We start from the raw sequence: 22,142 nt of genomic DNA on the forward strand, positions 1-22,142 counted from the left end.
GAATTAAAAAAAAGAAAAAAAAAGAGAATGGTCGTGGAAAAGGCAAAAAGGTCAAAACCAGATCAGAGTCCAGGAGGTAAAGAGTGGCAGACAGGCTCGTGGTCAAGGCAGGCAGGCGGTTACAGAATCCAGAAACAGGCAAGGGTCAAAACCGGGAGGACTAGAAAAAGGAGAATAGCAAAAAGCAGGAGAACGGGGAAAACATACAAGACGAACTGGCACAGAGAGACAGGAAACAGGGATAAATACACTGTGGAAAATAAGCGACACCTTATTGGAGACAATCACAGGGACAAGTGAAACAGATCAGGGCGTGACAGGGATGTAATGTTGGCGGCAGAAGTTTGTACATCGAATTTACTATTTATAATTGCTACTTACCATTTTCTGCATCTCTATGTATCTTTTACCGGAAAACTGTGAAATTTGGTGCCTTCCTCCCTTGATTTCATGTAATCAAATGAAATTGTATTGGTCACATACACATGGTTAGCAGATGTTAATGCGAGTGTAGCGAAATGCTTACGAAATGCTTACGGTTGTGGGCGGAGCAGTTGCCGTACCAGGCGGTGATACAGCCCGACAGGATGCTCTCGATTGTACATCTGCAAAAGTTTGTGAGTGTTTTCGGTGACAAGCCACATTTCTTCAGCCTCCTGAGGTTGAAGAGGGGCTGTTGCGCCTTCTTCACCACGCTGTCTGTGTGGGTGGACCATTTCAGTTTGTCTGTGATGTGTACGCTGAGGAACTTAAAACTTTCCACCTTCTCCACTACTGTCCCTTCAATGTCGATAGGGGGGTGCTCCCTCTGCTGTTTCCTGAAGTCCACGATCATCTCCTTTGTTTTTTTGACGTTGAGTGTGAGGTTGTTTTCCTGACACCACACACCGAGGGCCCTCACCTCCTCCCTGTAGGCTGCCTCGTCGTTGTTGGTAATCAAGCCTACCACTGTAGTGTCGTCTGCAAACTTGATGATTGAGTTGGAGGCGTGCATGGCCACACAGTCATGGGTGAACAGGGAGTACAGGAGAGTGCTGAGAACGCACCCTTGTGGGGCCCCAGTGTTGAGGATCAGCGGGGTGGAGATGTTGTTTCCTACCCTCACCACCTGAGGGCAGCCCGTCAGAAAGTCCAGGATCCAGTTGCACAGGGCGGGGTCGAGACCCAGGGTCTCGAGCTTAATGACGGGTTTGGAGGGTACTATGGTGTTAAATGCTGAGCTGTAGTCGATGAACAGCATTCTTACATACAGTAGGTATTCCTCTTGTCCAGATGGGTCAGGGCAGTGTGCAGTGTGCAATGTGATTACGATTGCGTCGTCTGTGGACCTATTGGGGCGGTAAGCAATGTATAAAGTATAAAGTGCAGCCAGGTACCGAACACCAGCCTGCTCTTGCTACCATTTCTTTTCCATTTTGTGTCACTAACTTTACCTGCGATAGGCCTAACTCGATCAACATTTTCACCAGCTCCTTCTCCCACCAAATAAAGCTGTGACATAAGGGCATATCGTGAGCAGGGTTTCCCCACAACGGCGCACATGCACAGTTGTTACTCATCTCCACTGCTGTGGCAGTCAGCTACATAAAATAATGATATAAAGCAATGTTTTTGATTGAAAAGTACACATCTCCTGACTCAAAACCAATAGTAATTTTGACAAAAATAGCTAATTTGGCTGTATGCTTTCAATAAAACAATGAATTTGTCCACAGTTCGCGGATTTGTAAATCATGCATTCACTGACAATGGAGCAGAGTGAGGCCTGCATCCAGAAACGTAGCAGGTCACATGACCCGTTTTTGCAGCTGTCTCAGTTCTGCAATCCCGGGAGAGAGAGGGGGAGAGGGCGAACTGCACTGAACTAGTTTCAATGTAATGCCAGGCTCTCCAGTGTATGTAATCATTTGGGAGTTTCTGGATTTTGGGTAAACTCTAAGAATTGTTATGTTTTGTTATTTTTTGTAAGTCACTAGCTTTACCAAAAGCTGTGTCGCTATCTTYTTTACAGACTAAAGCACTGAATCATAAGGTACTGTCAACCCATCTCTGCATATAGACAACTGTTCAGTGGACTTGTTCTTGAATCAATCTCTAGAAGCATAGTTCCTCCTGTAGCTCCATAAACATCTCATAACCCCACTACAGTTCTATAGCATAGCCAACTGATTGAACGCATACCTTACTGGATGACCCTTTGGAACCCTGCCTGCTTCTCTCCTGATGTGCTAATCAGGTCGGCTAGCCTAGTGCTACACTAACAACCACCCCGTGGTCTGAGAACATGCTCTATCTAATGGCCTAGCTCTCCTGCGGGAAAATAATGAGAATATCATGAAGAGTTTTAAATGAAAACACGGTGTGGTGGGGTGACCGTGGGCCGTGGGTGGCCTAGACAGACAGATGCCTAATTGGATGTATTCTTTCCCACTCCCTTTAAACTCATTGTTAGCACGACTTGTCAGGTGGCTGCTAGGGATTAATAAAGCTTCAATGGGACATGATCCCATTCGCGAAAAAAAAACAGGAGCAAAGGTGGTTGTTTAAAATGTGATGTGAGAGAATGCTGCTGCTGCTAGATGATAAGACTGTTTAGATGGAAGTAAATCTCCACATCAGCATGTTGTGTAAATGCCAACACAGTATCACAGCTTATTGTGAAATAGACACAAAATTACTTATTCGAAATTTGTGACAGGCACAGGTTAAATGGTTATGGTCAGGGTTAGCTCAAAAGTAGTATGTAGTTGCAAAGTAGCTAATTAGCGACAATGCTAAAGTTATCCATGATGAGATTCAAACACACAATCTTTAGGTTGCTATACTTTCGAGTTATACGCCCACCCAACCTCCCTCCTATCGCATTATATGYCCACCCAACCTCCCTCCTATCGCATTACATGCCCACCCAACCTCCCTCCTATCGCAATACATGCCCACCCAACCTCCCTCCTATCGCATTACATGCCCTCTCAACATCCCTCCTACTGATTACATGCCCACCAACTCCCTCCTTGATTACATGCCCACCCAACCTCCCTCCTATCGCATTACATGCCCACCCAACCTCCCTCCTATCGCATTACATGCCCTCCCAACCTCCCTCCTATCGCAATACATGCCCACCCAACCTCCCTCCAATCGCATTACATGCCCACCCAACCTCCCTCCTATCGTTTCTGTCTTAAGTAACACACAGTCTTTATTTGTGATTGAAATGCACTGTATACAAAATTGTGTACTGCACACGAAAAAATATACTTTTTCGTGTGCCTGTCACAAAATTCCAATAAGCAATTTATGTCTATTTCACAATAATCTGTGATACTGGGTTGGTAAATGCACCAATGCGTGTGCAATGCATATGAGAGAGAAAAGATGCATGTTTTTGTGTGTGTAAGGATATTTTTTAGGCATAATTTCATGCATGTAGTGAATCTCTGTCCAAACTTAAGGCAGAGAAAATCCCCATCATAATAAATGACTATAGTACATAAACAGTTACATTTGCCTCTTAGCGTGCTGATAGGAGTGTAATTCTTACATATACACTCACATTGCTTTCATGAACCATTGAAATTGGAGAACATAAACATATGCATGTTGTGATAAGAGTTTGTTTATACTAATGGTACATTACTTAATCAACACAGTATACACAGAGCAGTCAAATGTCATCAAAATATGGCCTTCTTTACCAGCACAGATGTTTTCTCTTGCAACTCTCTCAGAAATAGGATTACTCCTAGAAAGACCGACTGGTTAAKGCCAAGTGATCTGTTATTTTTGACGAGCTTACTTTCAGTTAAATTCAAATGTACGATTCCGTATTGAGAAACGTTATGAACAGTGAATATCAGATACTCAGGTGGTCTTGGCAAACCTTCCGTCCATGTTCATTGTGCAGTGTTGTCAGGGGGACCTTGGCTCTAGGGTTAGAATCCTTGGCTTCATTACCGTATAAAGTAATGTCAGTGTGTATGTTTGCATCATGACAACACACTAACAAAAGTCTGCTATCATAAATATCTCTATTGTGTGACAGAATTATATATAGAGCCAGCCTCGTTCTCTCAACACATCTCACACTCAGGTTTGCATAAAGTGTGCACGTTTTCTTCTTCCAGCTTAGTCCTTATTAGCCCTTCAGGATTATTCTTTCACTGTTTTGGTTTTGTTTAGTTTAGTTTCTTCAGGATTATTTGCTCTATCCTGTGAGTGAGACTGAAGCCATTCTAAATGTCTCTGGCTGAGTGGTGGTAGCTAATCCTCTATCTTTCACTGAAACGTCTCCACACGCCTCTTACTGGAGGCACGCCCAGGTGGGTGCAGAGCAAAGGAGGCAGAGAAGGGGTACGGAGAGAGAGAGGGTGGGTATGGTGGGAGAGAGAGAGGTTAAGGAGGAAGAGAAGGGGTACGGAGAGAGAGAGGGTGGAAATGGTGGGAGAGAGAGAAAGAGAGAGAGGTTAGAGGGAGAGAAGGGGTACGGAGAGAGAGAGGGTGGTATGGTGGGAGAGAGAGAGAAGAGAGAGAGGAAGGAGGAGAAGAGAGGGTAGGAGAGAGAGAAAGAGAGAGAGGTTAAGGAGGGAGAGAAGGGGTACGGAGAGAGAGAGGGTGGATATGGTGGAGAGAGAGAAAGAGAGAGAGGGTTAAGGAGGAGAGAAGGGGTACGGAGAGAGGAGGGTGGATATGGGTGGGAGAGAGAGAAAGAGAGAGAAGGTTAAGGAGGGAGAGAAGGGGTACGGAGAGAGAGAGGTGGATATGGTGGGAGAGAGAGAAGAGAGAGAGGTTAAGGAGGGAGAGAAGGGGTACGGAGAGAGAGCGTGGATATTGGTGGAGAGAGAGAAAGAGAGAGAGGTTAAGGAGGGAGAGAAGGGGTACGGAGAGAGAGAGGGTGGATATGGTGGGAGAGAGAGAAAGAGAGAGAGGTTAAGGAGGGAGAGAGTCTGCACTCTACAGGGATGCACCTCTGTGTGTTTTGGTTTCCACACTAAACCTCTGTAACCATGGCTGTCAGTCTGACATTGTGTTGGTGGCAGGCAGGCACTGGTGGGATACCCTAATCTTCCCTGCTGACAGACAGGTTTCCAGACACAGGATGTGTTTTATTACCCTGTTCCTGTGCCAGCAGACTGGCTGTCCAACCTGGCACCTGTTCTATGAGACATTGCACCATTCTGAATTGTATAGTACTGAACATGTATGTAAACACACACACAATGCACATACAGTACATGGAGACACACACACACACACACACATACATACACATAAACATAATGCCTGACAGACAAATAAACAGACACAAGCACATACTCTCAGTCAAACACATGTGACTTGCATAAAAGAGTGGACAGTGCCAAAGCAGAAGACAAATACTGCCTGTCTTCACTTTCATTGGCGTTTTGTGCTTCTTGGGACCAAACAATGACATGTATTTATTTGAATTTGAATGGGCATTGAATCAGTGCTGGGTGTGAAGGAGCACAACAACAGGGAGCAGTCCTGAGTGACACTGACAGACAAGTCACCGTTTGTTATTCTGACCTCAGGCTTTAGCCGTCAGTTTATCTCCCCTCCCATCTCTTCTACCTCTCCATCTCCTCCCCTCTCCTCTCCCTGATCACTCTCACCTCCAGGCATAAACGGGAGGAGGTTGAGATAAAGGAATAGAGGACACGGAGAGGCGAGATGAGTGATTGAAGAGTTGACTGGTTATAGAGGAGTTGTATGAGAAATGGCCCAGAGGTGGAGAAGAGTAACGTGTGGAATTTGGAGATAGAGGGTAATCTGTTAAGAGTGAACTAAAGGCAGGGGCGGCAGAGAGCGGGGGGTGTTGGGGATTTGCAATAATTTGTTCGCTGCTTCCCTACTTTTTAAAATATGCCTGGAGGGCACCGCAAACCCCACCCCTTACCACCTGAGCCCCTCCCCTATCCCCTCCCCCGACCTGTGTGAGCAGATCTTCCACCTGACAGAATGCTGAGCTGAGAGGGACAGACAGAGCTAGCCTGGACAGGGCAGTACACTGCCTGACTCACCCTCCCGCGGTGGGCTACTCTGGACGGATAACGTGCATGGAGCAGCCTGGAGACAGCCAGACAGGCCAAAGAGTGGAGCATTGGTTAGAGTAGCCATGCTCTCTACTAATGGAGGACTCTAAGTAATAGGGCTCAGCTTCAGATATCCTCTCTATCTGCTTGCTACCAGGACCTGAGGCAGCACACACACCCAGACACTTGTTGATGTGAATGTGTGGGTAGTCCACGCCTGAGAGAGAGACAGAGAGAGGGAGGGAGAGAGGTGATAGGTGAAAAAGAGAAGAAGAGGAAGAAGAAGAGGAAGAAGGAAGGAATACAGAAATCAAGTTAGACCTAAATCTCAAACTTGCTGTTTCTCAACTTACCTGTGACTGAACCTGTGTCTACACACACAGACACTCAGAGATAAGCCGAGAGGAGATGTACAGAAGAAGTTAGACATGGAGCTCTTACTTGGAGACGGCAATCTTGAATACCACAAGAGGGACAGGTCTGGGARCTGTGTAGAGTTCTACCAGGTGAAAGTGAGTGAAAACCACACTACCTTATCTTACCTTACTAATGTTTTGTCTTTTCTACCCACATGGCACTCTTAATCATGTTTTGTACTAGAATATAATTCTACACTGGTGGCAGGGGCCTTGGCAATGTGGGCTCAGGCATGTGTTTGTTTTTAGATGAAGCGTGAGCAGGGGCAGACTGGCTGGTCCATTTTTAGCTTAGTGGGCCTGTCTAACAAAAAAAAGTGCACTAAATTAGCATTATCAGGTTAATAATGGAGGCCTCAAGGAAAAAAATAGTCTGCGTATTAGAAATGCCAGACCCGATTTCTGGTCCCAGTCTGCCCCTGTAAGTGAGTGAGGGACACCTGTTGATTCAGTCTTGCTCACTAGCTGTGGAATTTGTAGTTTTCCTTTTGGGATAATATAGTTATCGTGTGAAGTACATTGTACATTTCGGATAGACAGCTTTGGCTATCTTCTACCTCTAAAGATTCTCAACTGAAATCTCTAAAGTGGTCAAATAATACAAACAAATAAAATTCAATATAGAGACTTGATCATTCATGACATCATGTCAGTCTCGATGAATATTCAGACATATCACTTTGCCATATGCTCTAATATGTGGGTTAGTGTTCCTTGTGATAATACGTGACCTTGTAATATACACTGAGTATAGAGAACATTAGGAACACCTTCTTAATATTGAGATGCACCCCTTTTGTCCTCAGAAGAGCCTCAATTCGTTGGGGCATGGACTCTACAAGGGATGCTGGCCCATGTTGACGCCAATGCTTCCCACAGTTGTGTCAAGTTGGCTAGATGTCCTTTGGGTGGTGGACAATTCTTGATACAGGAAACTGTTAAGCATGAAAAACCCAGCAGCGTTGCAATTCTTGACACACTCAAACCATACCCCATTCAAAGGCACTTAAATGTAATTGTCTTGCCCATTCACCATCCTCTGAATGGCACACATACACAATCCATGTCTCAACTGTCTCAAGGCTCAAAAACTCTTCTTTAACCTGCCTCCCCCCCTTTATCTACACTGATTGAAGTGGATTTAATGGGTGATATCAATAAGGAGTCATAGCTTTCACCTGGATTCACCTGGTCAATGTCATGGAAAGAGCAGGTGTTCTTAATGTTTTTTACACTCAGTGTATTTGACTATATTTATGTGACCTATGTGACCGATCTGGCACCGGTACAGACATTTCCCCAGAGTCCCATGACTGTGACTGTCTTTCTGAAGGTAGTTCACAGGGTTACAGTAGAGCATCAGGTGCCTTCGTGTGAGCATGTTAGCAGCAAGTTAGGAGTGTGTGTGTGTGTGTGTGTGTGTGTGTGTGTGTGTGTGTGTGTGTATTGTGTGTGTGTGTGTGTGGTGTGTGTGTGTTGTGTGTGTGTGTTTGTGTCGATGTGTTGTACGTTGTGTGTAGTGTGTGTTGGATTGTGTGTTGTGTGTGTGTGTGTGCGTGTGTGTGTGTGTATGAATGCGGTGGAATGCTTGTAATGAAACACGAGAGACCTATAAGGTCTGTGATTTATTGGATTAGCTATATATTGACTCCATATGAGTTATCACAGTATAGTAGTGATCAGGAGAGTTTGGGGGCATGAAGCAGGAATGTGCTATAGGCAGGGGTATGAACCAAAATTATTTTCCAATCATTTTGTTCTGAACAGAAGTACTCTTTTTTTTGTTATGTTCCGCTGTTCGCAAGATGCAGCTGAAATGTTACGGGTGGGGAGAAAGCGAGAGAGGGTTGAGGAGGAGGCTTGAAGCGCTGGGCATCTTATTATGACATGCATTATCTGAGGTCCACAGAGTTATACCTCGGAGGAGCGGCTTCTTTGGAAGAACTTTGAATGTCCTTTGAGCTAGCTGGCTAACAAGCTTGTGTGTGCATAGCGTCATCAGAATTAAAAACACTTCTTACCTTCTTGTAGTTAACAAATCCAACGTGAAACGTGATTACTAGGCCTATTGTATCCTTAACTATCATTATCCATTACTTTCTAGCTAATTCAAAATCTCTCTTCCTATCTTCTGAATCGCACTTGTAACGTCAGTACAGTAGCCTATGCACCAGAGGGGGGTGGGCCAGGTAGCCTAAACACTCACAGTCACACGCACAGGCAAATATTATCAACTTGCAGGCAGACACTGGAATACGTTTCTTAGTGACAGAATGAGGGCTTTGCATAGGCACCTTGTTGCGTTTTTTTGTGAGAGTATAAAAAAATGCCTGGAACATAAAATAACATTATTAAGCGGTTACCATGCTTTTAATATAATGTTTCTGTTCCAGAACAGTATGGATCACTTCCTTGAAAATGTTTGTTCTTTTAAATTTTGGGGTTCTGTTCCCTGAACCAGTTCCAACCTCTGGCAATAGGTCTTCCAAGCGTTTTACATTTAGAGTAAATATTTACTATAGAGTAAATGTAAGTGTGGATTGCATGTGTTAATGCATGTGCCTTGACTCTATAGAGTGAGCTAGGTAGGTTGGTGAGGGGGGGATGTGGGTMGTTTTTGTGTACATAGAGGGAGTGATATGATCAGGTTTGTGTCCCCACCTCATCCCTATTATCTCACATACACATGTGTGCATGCACATACTGCAAGCAGAGTGTATGGAGAGGAGGGTCCATTTGCTGCCTAATCAACAGGTGGCTAACACTGATAAGTCTACTGTAACAAATATTTGTTCATGTATGGTCATTTTGTATCTTAACGCAGCACACCTTTTCTCAGAATCACACCTATTCCCAGAAATGTACTTACGGAAGTACCGTTCTGTAGATGCTAATAACAACCCTCAAATTGATCTGTCTCTGAAAGCTGAGGCGGTCGAATCTTAGACGTCGGGGTGGCGGTGCAAGGTATTAGACCAAATAAGAAAGATTATGTCTCAATGACCCCATGTTTTCAGGTTAGGGAGGAGGGGAACGATGGAGGGATAATAGAGTTTATAATGAGATGGGCTCTGACAGCCCTAGGCTCCCTTTAGACAACGTTTGGACAACAGCTTTGAGGACTCTGAGGAGAGGGAGTAGAGGGAGAGAAGGGCAAGAAGCCGGAGAGGGAGAGAAGGGCGAGAAAGGGGAGGAGCTCCCTCTACTGTTCACCTTTGGTGCAAACAGCCCCTCCCCCCCAATTAGATGAAGGAGAATTAGCCGACCCCCCAGAATGAGTGCCTGGGTCAGGGAGGATTAAAGAGGGTGGGKGGTTTGTAGGGGGTAAAGGGGGTAGGTAGGGGTTAACAGGGTTTGTTTTGGTCAAAGACAACATGAGTCAACATGGCTACCTTTTAACACACAGGCCACTAGAGAAATGGAGAAAGAACTAGAATGCTCCAGGCCGTCATTCCCTATCTAGTAAATTCATGATCTAGAGATCAGATTGAACAATTAGACACTGAAGTATGAGGAAGAGAGGTAGGATGTTTGTCTCTGTGGTTTGATTTCCAGAACTCGCACAGTTCTATCTACTATATCTGTTTCTCTGGAAGTACCATTCTGTTGGTGGGATTATTTCCACATCGTAGTTGGAATGTTGTGAGCCAAGCTGCTTCAAGATGGCCAATTAGATTGGCTGGTTTGAGTTGGGCTCTCTGGGTTGCTCTGCCTCCCAAGCCATCCGTGAAGCAATTAGGTCATTAGGTTGGTTGGGCCACGGTGGTTTCTGCACAAGGGAATCCTGGCTGGGAATAAAGAAGTAAAAACACAATGTTTTATTTTTTCTTATTATTCTGTTTGAAGCCTTCACCCAACCTCACTGTGTGAAACTTCCATGGAGGCATAGAAGGCTGTCCATTCACAGTGCCTGAAAAAAATATAAACAGGATAATTGACTTTCATGTGGACTTTTGCAGAATTCAGAGCGATAGAGCAGAGAATAGAGAAATACAGTTTTCCTTCAAGCACCCAATGAAGCAATGGAGCATCTGATTCATCCAGTGGGCTATACTGTTCTATTCTGGGATGTGGCAGATGATGGATGACCGACAGGACAGCTGGAAGGAGAAAATAGAGAGAGATTTTATTGAACACAGGGACATTTTCCGGGAGGGAGGGAAAATCTTGTTTCAGAGTCTGCAACCAGCCAGAGAGAAGAGAACAACAATAGTGGTTTCAAATTCCTTCAACGGTTCAATGATGAATGAATTTGAACCATACTGCTGATAGTTTTGTTTGCTTGCTTGCGTGCTAAAATGAATTACTGTACAGTAATGAATATGTGTAACGTCCGGGGTGTAGTGGTTGAGAAGTCAGGCGCAGGAAGCAGAGACTTCAGGATAGTGCTATTACTTTTAATGCACAAAAACCGGTGAACATAAACCAACCCCACGAAACACAGGGCGCACACCAAAACAAATGCCCCAAACACGGGGGACTTAAACAGTCCAGGAAAACACATAAAAATGGGAAACCCGTAATTCACAGACACACGTACACCAAACAATCCCGCACAAATAAATAAAGCCCGACTAATCAGCCTAAAACACAAACAGGTGCAACCAATAAACATAAAGGGGAAAAAGGGATTAGTGGCAGCTAGTAGGCCGGTGACGACGACCGCCGAGCGCCACCCTAACAGGAAGGGGAGCCACCTTCGGTAGGAGTCGTGACAATATGTACATGCAGTGTGCGTTGTATCAGCATGTGTTGTGTCATGGTGTCAGTTTAATCTCTGAAAGCTAACAGATATAGGATCTTAATTTTAGCAAATGTTTCTACAGCAGGAAAATAATCCTGCAGCTACAAGAAATGTTAATTATTATGTGCATTATAATTAATGCACATTTTTGTAAGGGAAAATCAAGTCTGAAATTTCACGGTGGAAGTTACACATTTCTGAAGCCTTTTTAAAGCTCAAATACACTACAAGGTTTCTCTTGCAAAGGGGTGATCAAATTAAGATCCTACATCGGTTACAGAACACGGTGTTTCGATTTGACAGATAACCCCTGTACCGTGCTATGGTTTAATATCTTTTGGTTTTCGATTTCTTGTTACTCGTCTGATTGACACTGCAGATAAATCCTGTGGCCAATTCTTGCACTGACAGGCAGATTGAAAATGTACAGATATCATATATTGTCAGGGCAGAAGCACAGTCAGTGTCTGTCTCTGGGGAGAACTAGGGCAAAAAGCAAACCCTCGTCCTTCATCCGTCAGACACAAGATAACACACACCAAAGAGAGAGAGAATGGCATTTCTTTGGTTCATTTCTCCTCTCTCATCTCCCTCTCTCTTCTGTCTTTTAATGTCTACTGAATGTTGTGAGAGGTAGGTGGTATAAATAACTTAATCAACTCCCTCCTCTGCAATGAGGTTTCTTGTCTCTTGTCTCCTATATGTTCACTTTGATCTGATAGGAATTTGAGCACAGTGAAGTTTATCTACCGGCTGCATTTTCACTTTATCATCAATACTTGAGAACAGAGAGCAAGATAGAGGCTTTCCACAAGTCTGGCTCATCTGTTGATAGGGAGGCAGAGAGAGATGAATGAGGGAGGGAGGGAGGGAGGGAGGGAAGAGAATATAGAGAGAAACAGAGGGGCATTCGTCTGATTATTAGAGATTTTTAGCAGGTGAAGGTTAGTTATGTGATTCCATTATTTCTACTCAGGTCCAGTTTCCATTCTATGACAACAAAATATTTCATTAAATACTGATGTTTAGAACTTCTCCCTATGTGTGTGTGTGTGTGTGTGTGTGTGTGTGTGTGGTGTGGTGTGTGTGTGTGTGTGTGTGTGTGTGTGTGTGTGTGTGTGTGTGGTGTGTGTGTGTGTGTGTGTGTGTGTGTGTGTGTGTGTGTGTGTGTGTGTGTGTGTGTGTGTGTGTGTGTGGTTTGATTCACCTAGTCGATTATGTCATGGAAAGAGCAGGTATTCCTAAGGTTTTGTACACTCAGTGTATTTCTCTGCTCACACCTCCCTAAAATGAATCTGCAGCACCAAAGGCCACACACTCACACATTGTAAACATAAAGAAAGAGACATGTACATATTGTATTCACATTCCAAAGGTGCTCTGAGTGAATCCATCTCAAATTCCCACTCTATATTTTTTAAACTGATAAACAAAGGATACCACCACCTCATAAGTTATTATCCACTCCATTCCAAGTGAGTGGACACACTGTCTGCCCAGTAGATGTGGCAGAGGCTCCTTTTCTGGAGCCAAACCTTCAATCCATCATTCAAGAGCATTACTAACCTTTGACCCTACTGATAGTCACTGATTACAGCGCTTGCCGCTAGGGCACAGTGCTAGGGTGAGTTGAGAAGTTTGGAAAATAACATGGCAAACGCAAGTCTTTAGATTTTTTTCTAAATCACAACCCTTTTGAAGTGCGAATCACAAAGATGTAATGTTTCGACTGTCACCATGCAGCGTGCCACCACAGTACTTGAGAAAGCCTGACTCACATAAGCCGGTCACCCACTCTTCTCCCTCCACACACTCTTGTCTGTTTCAAACACTCAATACATCACGTTTTTGAACCTCTGCCCTCTCTTTGTAAACTCATGGACTTTGTAAATGCATTGACCCACTTACTATTCTCAGCCTACTGTTAATTTGTGTCCGATCGGCTTGATTCGGTCTTATGTAGCAAAATTTGAAATTGTGTTTTTACATTGGATATCATACCCTACAATTGAGGAACAATGGGAAAGTAATTCTGCTTTGAAAGTTGATTCACTTGTAACCCCACTTTTAAGAAAATGTTCCTTGAATGATTTAGTACACCTACTGGAGACCTCTTCTTTGGCTATACTCATTCAGAATCGTTCACACCCTCTTAAGCCTTAGCCCCACCCATCTCTTTAAGGATTCACATGTGAGGCCATTTGCTATACAGAGTGAGAGGTAGTGTACTAAACAACCAAAGATTTCAAGACTATAAAGGCTGGTTTATACTACGTCTATCGACATGTCTGTAGACAGTTGTCGCAGTGACATCATGAACATTCTATTGTCGTCCGACATCAAATTTGTCATTGTCGTTATGAAACAGTATAAACACAAAAACGACAGGCTGTATGACATCAGCAGCCTGGTGGTCTAAAATAGTGCAACTGGTGTATTTTAACACCAATAACCCCATCCGTTTAAAAATGAATTTAGTATATGTCAAATCTAGCAAACCAGGCAACTAAAAGCAACTTTCTAAACAATGTTTTTGTTATTTTCTAGCTTGTTGGCTTGCTAGCTAGTTCAAATAATGACCATATCATATAGCTAGTAATGAACAAGACGGCCCGCACACTCTTTAAGCTTCCAATTCACGCTTTATTCACTACGTTTCGATCCCAAACTGATTTTCCTCAGGTGACCTGACGAAGATCCCTTTCGAATCAAAACGTTGTCAATAAAATGGTGATTTGGGAGCTTATTAAAGACTGTCCGGGCCGTCTTGTTCTTTACTAGTATTCTTTATTAGCCCGGGTGCCATCGCCGAGGGAACCGGGATGCCTCAGCCAGCTCGTCGGACTTCCACACCATAGCTGGCTCGGGAGGTCTTCTTGCCTCGGTGGGCTCGGCAGGCGCCAACCCCACGTCATGCTTCAGCCGGCCATCAGGCTCCCACGCCTCAGCCAAAATCATCAGGCTCCCACGCCTCAGCTGGATCGTCAGGCTCCCACGCCTGAGCCGGCTCGCCAGGCTCCCATGCTTCTGCCGATTCGTCGGGCTTCTACGCCCCAGCCGGTTTGTCCAGCACCCATGCCTCGGCCGGCCCGTCAGGCTCGCACAGGTGGGACGCCAGGTGGTGCCCCTAGAGGGGGTGTACTCAAGGGCACCAGACTGCCTTCATTACGCACACCTGACACCATTGTTACGCGCACCTGCGCTTCATCACCGGTCAACATCACGCGCAGCAGCACATCATTGGACTCACCTGGACTCCTTTAATTTGTTGATTGCCTTCCCTATTTCTGTCTGCTTCCCTGTGTGTTCCCTGTATCAGCATTGTTGTCATTTCCGTTTCCCCTGTCCAGACGCTGTCCGTATTCTGTTCCTGTTCTGTTTCATGTCCGTTATTCATTAAATGTTCACTCCCTGTACCTGCTTCTTGTCCCCGGCGTCTGTCCTTAGAGAGACAGGTGTTTTATACAACAGCCTTCTTCTATGTGTTCTCTTTTTGACTCCCTCTGAATGATTTGCAATCAAATGCTAGAATTTTCTCCATCTTTGCTATCATACTCTGCTTCCACCGGGCATTCCACTGATATCAAAACTCAGTCCTCCAGAAAGTGGAGAGCATTAACAACACTTGTGTAGTTCTTTGTGATATCTTTCAAAATAGCCACGTTAGAAAGGATTACCTTTCCATACTGAGCAGCTGATGTTATAGACAGAAGCGTGGTACATGGCAGACCAATCCGAACTCATCTCTCGGGATGTCCAGCCCATCCATTATCTCAGCCAATCATGGATAGTGGGAAGGTTCCTGTCTTTGTATGTGGCTAAATGTAACGATCGTCTAAGGGAGGAGACCAAAACGCAGCGTGGTAAGTGTTCAYGCCTTTTAATGAGAAGTGAACACTATGACAAAAATAACAAAGTGATAAACGAAAATCGAACAACACGAAACAGTTCTGTCTGGTACAGACAAAAAAACTGAAAACAACTACCCACAAAACACAGGTGGGAAAAGGCTACCGAAGTATGGTTCTCAATCAGAGACAACGATAGACAGCTGCCTCTGATTGAGAACCACACCTGGCCGAACACACAGAAATAAAAAACATAGAACACAAAACATAGAATGCCCACCCCAACTCACGCCCTGACCAAACCAAAATAGAGACATAAAAAGTATCTCTAAGGTCAGGGCGTGACACTAAACCAACTAGGCTCATAATTTAACAATTGTATTGTTATTTACTGGTGGCATACAAACAGAGTTTTCTTTTTTTTTAAGTACTTGAGTACTTGCTTCTGCGATTCCTGAATTCATGGAGTAATTTTCTAATCCAAAATTATACTTTTGTTATATGTTTGCTAGCTCAGCTGGTTAGCAAGCTCCGTCTCATTTGACCACCAAACATTGCTAAGGCTAGCTAGCTAGCCACTTAATATAACTTGTTTTCTCAAAATGAATGTTAGCTAGCTAATTTAGCAATGTTATGAATACAACTCCCATCTGCTGTCAACATCAGGATACTAGTTAGCTCCAAAAGTGGTTATAGCGTAGACTGCATGCTGACAGTGAATTCAGAGCCATTCAGTGTTTAGCTACACTACAAACATCAGTTTACCAGGTTACAGGGGTGCAATTGTAATGACAGTCCTCCACAATATACCAAAGAGTTTCCTGATTTGTATTATAAACACAGTTTGAGATCATTGTGAGGGCATTTCGCCAGTGGTTGAATGGGGAATTGGTCTCCCTGGGAAAATGTTGTCCAATGTTGCAACAGTAACCAAGGGGGGCAGGGCTTAGTGAAGGGTTAATTGGGCGGTGTCTCTATAATTAGAGGATAAGCATGTTTAGACATATTCAGTTCTGTAAGTTATAAACAGTCTACAAATATTGCTGAGGAACTGAGGGGATCTTCCCTCCAGGTGTGTGTATGTACTGTATGTGTGCGTTTGTGCGTGCGTTTGTTTTGTGCGTGCATGCGTAATTACATTGGAGAGGGTTGGTTCTGGAATTGAAAATGGAAAAACTTCAACACTGTAATTCTGCATCCAAGTTTATTTCTGTCCCTGCACAGTGAATGGGCAAGGCTAGCTGTGCACTCTCATTAAAACACACACACACCATGCCTTTTAATATCAACCAAACCACGCCTTCCCTCTCCTCCCGCTGGTTAACAAACCCACAACGGAACGGAATCCCGTAAAATTACAAATCTTCAGAACCGCTCCCTCATAATTGAACGTGATTCTTTCTGCTCCTGTCCTGTACATAGCACCATGTGTCCTGCTGTATGTATTCCTCTACCAGTGATTTCACAGCAGAGTTATGCACCGTGCCAAAACATGTCCTAAATATATGTYTTTGAGGGATGTTGATTCTGTACATATAAGTCAGTTCCATTCACATAACTCTCACACAAGTTCACATGCTGAGATGAGGTCATTTTGTTACACAACCTCAACCATTTGAGACAGAATTTTTGACCCTCTGAACCTTCCTCTAACAGGTCACATGACTTCTGTGTCCTGGGGTGCGTTCAGTTCGCTTCAACCTTTGCTATGTCGGGTGACGGTTTGTACTGAACGAATGGTGCGCACTGTTCTTTAACAGCCTTTGCGGTGTGTTTAATCCCGTTTGGTGGGTGTGGTGAGGTGTATGTAGCCTGATCAAGATGGGCGTGACCATTGGAAATCGAAAAAGTCATGCTGCCCACCATATGGTAACTGCTTTTTGGGCCACCAAAATCATGTTTTTCAACTGGTCGTTCAGTACACTACCGTTTCCATTCAATTCAACGTTGCACCAAGTTCTGTTGTACTGAACGCAACCCTGTACTTGCCGGATGCTAATCTGACCTCTGGTGATCTTTCAACCTATGGAGGAGGTTGTGGACTTGGCAATCACTTTTGGGCAACCAAGGCAGTGTGATATGTAGCTATATGTAACATTCACTTAGATATACTGTATCCATAGTATGTGCAGGCTTTTGTTCCAGCCCAGCTGTAACACAACTGATTCAACTAATTAACTAGTCATGGTCTTCACTCATTCAGTTAGAATAAAGTTTGTTAGTTAACTAACCCTGGCGTACGTTTACCAAAAATGATGGATGCATTCAGCTAACCACTCAGCCTAATGACCACCTCACCAAACCTTCCACCGTCTGTCCTCTGGATGAAGTCAGTGGTGACCTTCATCTAATGATTCTGACCCCTTCTGGAATGCAGGGCTTGACCCTTGACCCTTAACCCCTGAGAGGACGATAAGAGGTCCCTGGCGCTGATAGCAGCTCAAACACACACATACACAGCGCGGCTCTCACAGTGTAAACATTAGCGCTGACTAACAAAGCCATTGCCAGTGATAAACCAGCCTGCAACACATAAACACTTTCCTCCACTATCCTCCTTCTTTTAAACAGTCAACATTAGCCTGCCTTTGTTGACTACTTGTCTGGACTGTCCTAACAGAGAGCAAGTGTGGTCATGCATAACTGGCTGGATGAAAACCTTTGCGGTTGCTCTGCTGTGAGTGACATGCCAGGACAGATATGTAGGGCGACAGCTCTGTTTTGTGTAGCAATAGCAATTTAGAGGGCATTTCCTGAACTTTCCAGTGCATCTCAACCCATTTACTTCCTACCCATCTCAAGCCTATAAATGTCCCAAAACCAATTATTCCATTACCTCATTAATTGGTTAATTTTGCTCTGTGGCTCAGAGGCTACTCTCTTACAGTAAACATAGGACCCCCTGGCTCACATTTAGTCAACTAAATCATCACATGCACAATGGGTCCTGGGTCTTATGAACATATCCCCTGTTCAGCTTATCCATCTCCTCTTTAACACCAGTTTGAGCCCTCTGTGAAACCAAAACCATTCCACCCCTAGGGGACAACTTAAACCGGTCCACTCTGGTCACGCACATACACACACACACATACATCGATGCTCTCTACCAACAAGTCAGCTATTAGGGTAGTCAGCACTCTGGGTAGTTTAGTTAATCAGATTAGCTGGGGGAGGGGAGTGTGTGTGTATCCACAGGAGAGCAGATGTGAAAGGCAGACAGGCTAAGACCGTCTGACTCTCCCTGTCACTGTGTTTCTGACTGTCTGTCCCTCTGTGTCAGACTGCCTGCCCGTGTCCCTCTATCTGTCCGTCTCTCTGTAGGTCTCTCTCTCTATATATGTCTGTCTATAAGATGCTAACCCATGGTAACCCATAGTTGTCTCTTTGTGTATCTCTGCCACCTCTATGGTCACTTCAATCACAAACCCTGTCTTTCAATTCTCAATTTCACCCTCTGTCTGTCTCTACAACTCTCTCTTCCAAATCTCCCATGACTAATGTTTTGAGAAACCTAAAGAGACCAAGAGAGGCGTAGCGACTGTGGCAGAGTAATGTTGAAATTTCCGCCTTTCATTTTCTTCCCGGTGTTTGTCACTGGGGATTCAGACTAGGAATGATTAAGGGAAACATTTCCTAATTTTTGGGACTGAGACAGGGAGTCAGAGCTTCCCAGAGTGGAGGATTCCCATTCCCAAAGTGGATGCTATCTGTCTATCCTCCTCTCCTTTCCTTTCCTTTCCTTTCTCCCCTCTCTGAGAAGTGTGTGTGTGTGTGTGTGTGTGTGTGTGTGTGTGTGTGTGTGTGTGTGTGTGTGTGTGTGTGTGTGTGTGTGTGTGTGTGTCATCAGGTCTAGGGTCAAAGTTATGACCCAATTCTCTACCATCAACTTGATAGTAAGGGGGCGGGTGAAGAGGGCTACAATAGTAATTTTCAACATGAACAATGTCTACACTGTATTTCTGATCAAATTGATGTTATTTTAGTGGACAAAAAATGTGTTTTTCTTTCAAAAACACTGACATTTCTAAGTGACCCCAAACTTTTGAACTGTAGTGTATATTCACACACTCCATTGGGTGTGCATACAGTGGGGTGGACTGTTTCATGGCTATGGAGAAAAATCAAGCCTTGGATTTTTTTTACATTATTCATGTTATTTTTGGCATGCAGAGAACATTCCTTCACCTGGTCTGCAAACTGTTTTCATGTGATTCCTGAGCTAGAGCTGTTACCACCTCAATTAGTGCTAATTTTCAGGTTAGGGACCCAGCGGCGCTAGCACCTCCTTCAGCTCAGGATGTAGAGGCACATTTACACATGGGGTGTATTCATTACGTCTTGCAATGGAAATCGTTTACCGTTTAAGAACCAAACGAAAGAGCCAAAGGGACGTATCTGAATTTGTCCAATAGAAACTCTCGTTTTAGTTTCAAAACGTTTTCCGTTTGGAGTAAACTGTTTCTGTTGCAAAACGTTTTGCAACTGAATCGACGAAATGAATGCACCCCTGGGTTTGAGCGGAAACTACTACTGCGCTTCAGACCGAATGTTGACAGGGACGAGAGAGGATTGTCTATCAGTGCGTTCTGTGAGCTGTCAGTAAAGAACTAAGTCCAGGTTTATTTAACGCTATTTAATGTTTCCTTTTTTTATCCATTCTAATGGCGTGAATGGGGGATTTCCCACCAGTTTGTGTCTTTCTTCGTTTGGTCCTGTCGCTGGATAATTTTGGATGCAATGGGAATAGGAATACGTGCGCCGTGGTCTGAGGCAGCAGGCAGCAGACTCCGTGTCGATCTACTGTAGTAGCCTTGATGGAAACCATGTCTCCCCAGCAGGGAACTATCGGACAGAATAGGTCTGGCTCTTTGACAGGGAACAGCAAGTTCTGCGCGCTACCAGACAGCAAAAAGGTAACTAGAGATTTGTGGATTTTTGATTTGCATTATAACGTATTATTGTGCCATTATGTAGTGAGGGGGATAGTATTGGTCTTCTTTTGGGTTTGTCATTGGGTTTTCTACTTGCTCTATATCGTCCATCGCCAGGTAGCATGCCATGCATGTTGTATTGTTGGCAAAGTATAGGCTAAATGGGAATTGATATGATAATTTGGCTTCCAGCCTAATTTAGGTTGTGTGCATTATTCACAGATGCTATTGAGCGTTACTGGTCATATTTGAAGCTGAGGGTATGTTATCATCTACATTTCCAGCTTGTTCAATCTGGGTCTTCTCTTTGTGCCACTTGATTTCAGGGATGGATTCCTGCGCTTTAACCTTTAATATTATTTCATACTTACTAGTGTTTCTTTTTTGTGTATTTCATAATATCAGACAGCTCCTGGATAATTATATGATGGTTACTAATGCGTTCTAAAAAAAAGTTAATGCAGGCGTATTTAAAATTGATTCGGCTAAATGTTATTCAGTTTGTGGAAATGCAGGTGTAAAATTACGCCTTGCCACCTACTGCATATACCTAGATAAAAAATATTAAGATAGCATATTCGGCTAAATGTTTCACATCCATTTTTTAAAATCTATATTCGATTTTCCTTTGTGACAGTTGTGAGTCTCCTTCTCAAAGTTTGATGAGATACAGATTGGTAATGTTTAAAATATGGAAGCAAATGAACTATGCAACATGCTGATAATCTGCTCTCAGATCACAAGTCAATAGGGAAGAATAGTCACCAGACAGACAACAGTCACGCTGTGCTTGAGCGGCTACAGTACGTGCGCACTGGGAGCAGAGTCAATGGATTTACCTACTGTCTGGACCATCCGTCGCGCCACTCAGCATACAATCCCATTTAGTTTTGTTAATGTTAATTTGCATAAATCATTCACGTAATTCATGAAATAAATATTGCTTTAGACTTGCAACATAGCTTCAGTTTCAGTGCAAATATCACGATGTTGCCTTCAACACAGCTACTCAGCGGCGATTTATGTACACTTATTTCCCTACAATCCTAACACATATTTGTAGTATAGTATGCTATGTCAATAAACGCGTTGCCTTACTATTGCTGATAATACATTCTGAGCCAACAACAATTAATCAATGAAATTAAGTTCTAGTAAACAGCGCCTCCATTCTACTCCTGTTTGGAATATGTAACTGCACTTTGAAGGTATGAGGTGAAAGCTTGCCTTTACAATAGTTTTACTGGAGTGCAAAGAAGCAAGTCGTTGAGCTAATTGGAAGTGGTCTTTGAAAGTCACATCCCACTAGTCACAGAAGTCAATTCAACGTCTATTCCACGTTGGTTCAATATCATTTAATTAAAATTACTTGGAGACAATGTTGATTCAAACAGTGTGTGCCCAGTGGGATGATTGACACACTCAATATGCATTTTCTGTCATATACAAATATCAATCTCTAGTTCGGGGGCCGGAACATAAATTACCACGTTTGGTACTCGGGCCACCAGTTGGGGAACCCTGCTCTAGTACAGGACATTTTAAATTTGTAGTATATTTAGGGTTTAAAAAGGCTTCTGAAGTTGGTAATTTCCACTTGGAAAAAATGTATCAATCCCAACAAAAATCGCCATTAATTATAATCCACATAATAATTCACATTTACTGCTGTAGCAAACTGGCTCGAATTAAGATCCAGCATCTGTAGTAGGAAGAATCAAGCCAAACTGTTCTCTGATAACAAATATTTTTATGATTGCAATGTTCCAACATCTAGCGGAAAGCCTTCCCAGAAGAGTGGAGGCTGTTTTAGCAACTCCATATTAATGCCCATGATTTTGGAATGAGATGTTCAATGGGCAGGTGTCCACATACTTTTGTAGTGTATGTTACCCAAGACACTGGCAGAGACTGCTTCACGATTCACAAGTTTATTTTCACATACATTTCTGTGGTGGCCTACTCAATTCCTGATTTTGTGAGAGAGATGATGATTTATCTAGAAACAACAACAGTACAGAGAGAGATGGCAAACATTGTGCAACGAACCACTTCCTACTTCTTTCTTTCTTTTTTTCTTTCTTTCTTTCTTTTTTTCTCTTTTTCTTTCTTTCTTTCTTTCTTTCTTTCTTTCTTTCTTTCTTTCT

At 43.6% G+C, this 22,142-nt stretch overlaps 1 pseudogene; it reads left to right on the forward strand.

The window, feature by feature from the left end:
• Nucleotides 1–19,593: 19,593 nt before the first annotated feature.
• Nucleotides 19,594–22,142, forward strand: part of LOC111978892 (rho GTPase-activating protein 20-like) — a 51,553-nt pseudogene continuing 49,004 nt past the window's right edge.

This window comes from Salvelinus sp. IW2-2015, linkage group LG2 (assembly GCF_002910315.2).
Source record: "Salvelinus sp. IW2-2015 linkage group LG2, ASM291031v2, whole genome shotgun sequence".
Lineage (NCBI taxonomy): Eukaryota > Metazoa > Chordata > Actinopteri > Salmoniformes > Salmonidae > Salvelinus > Salvelinus sp. IW2-2015.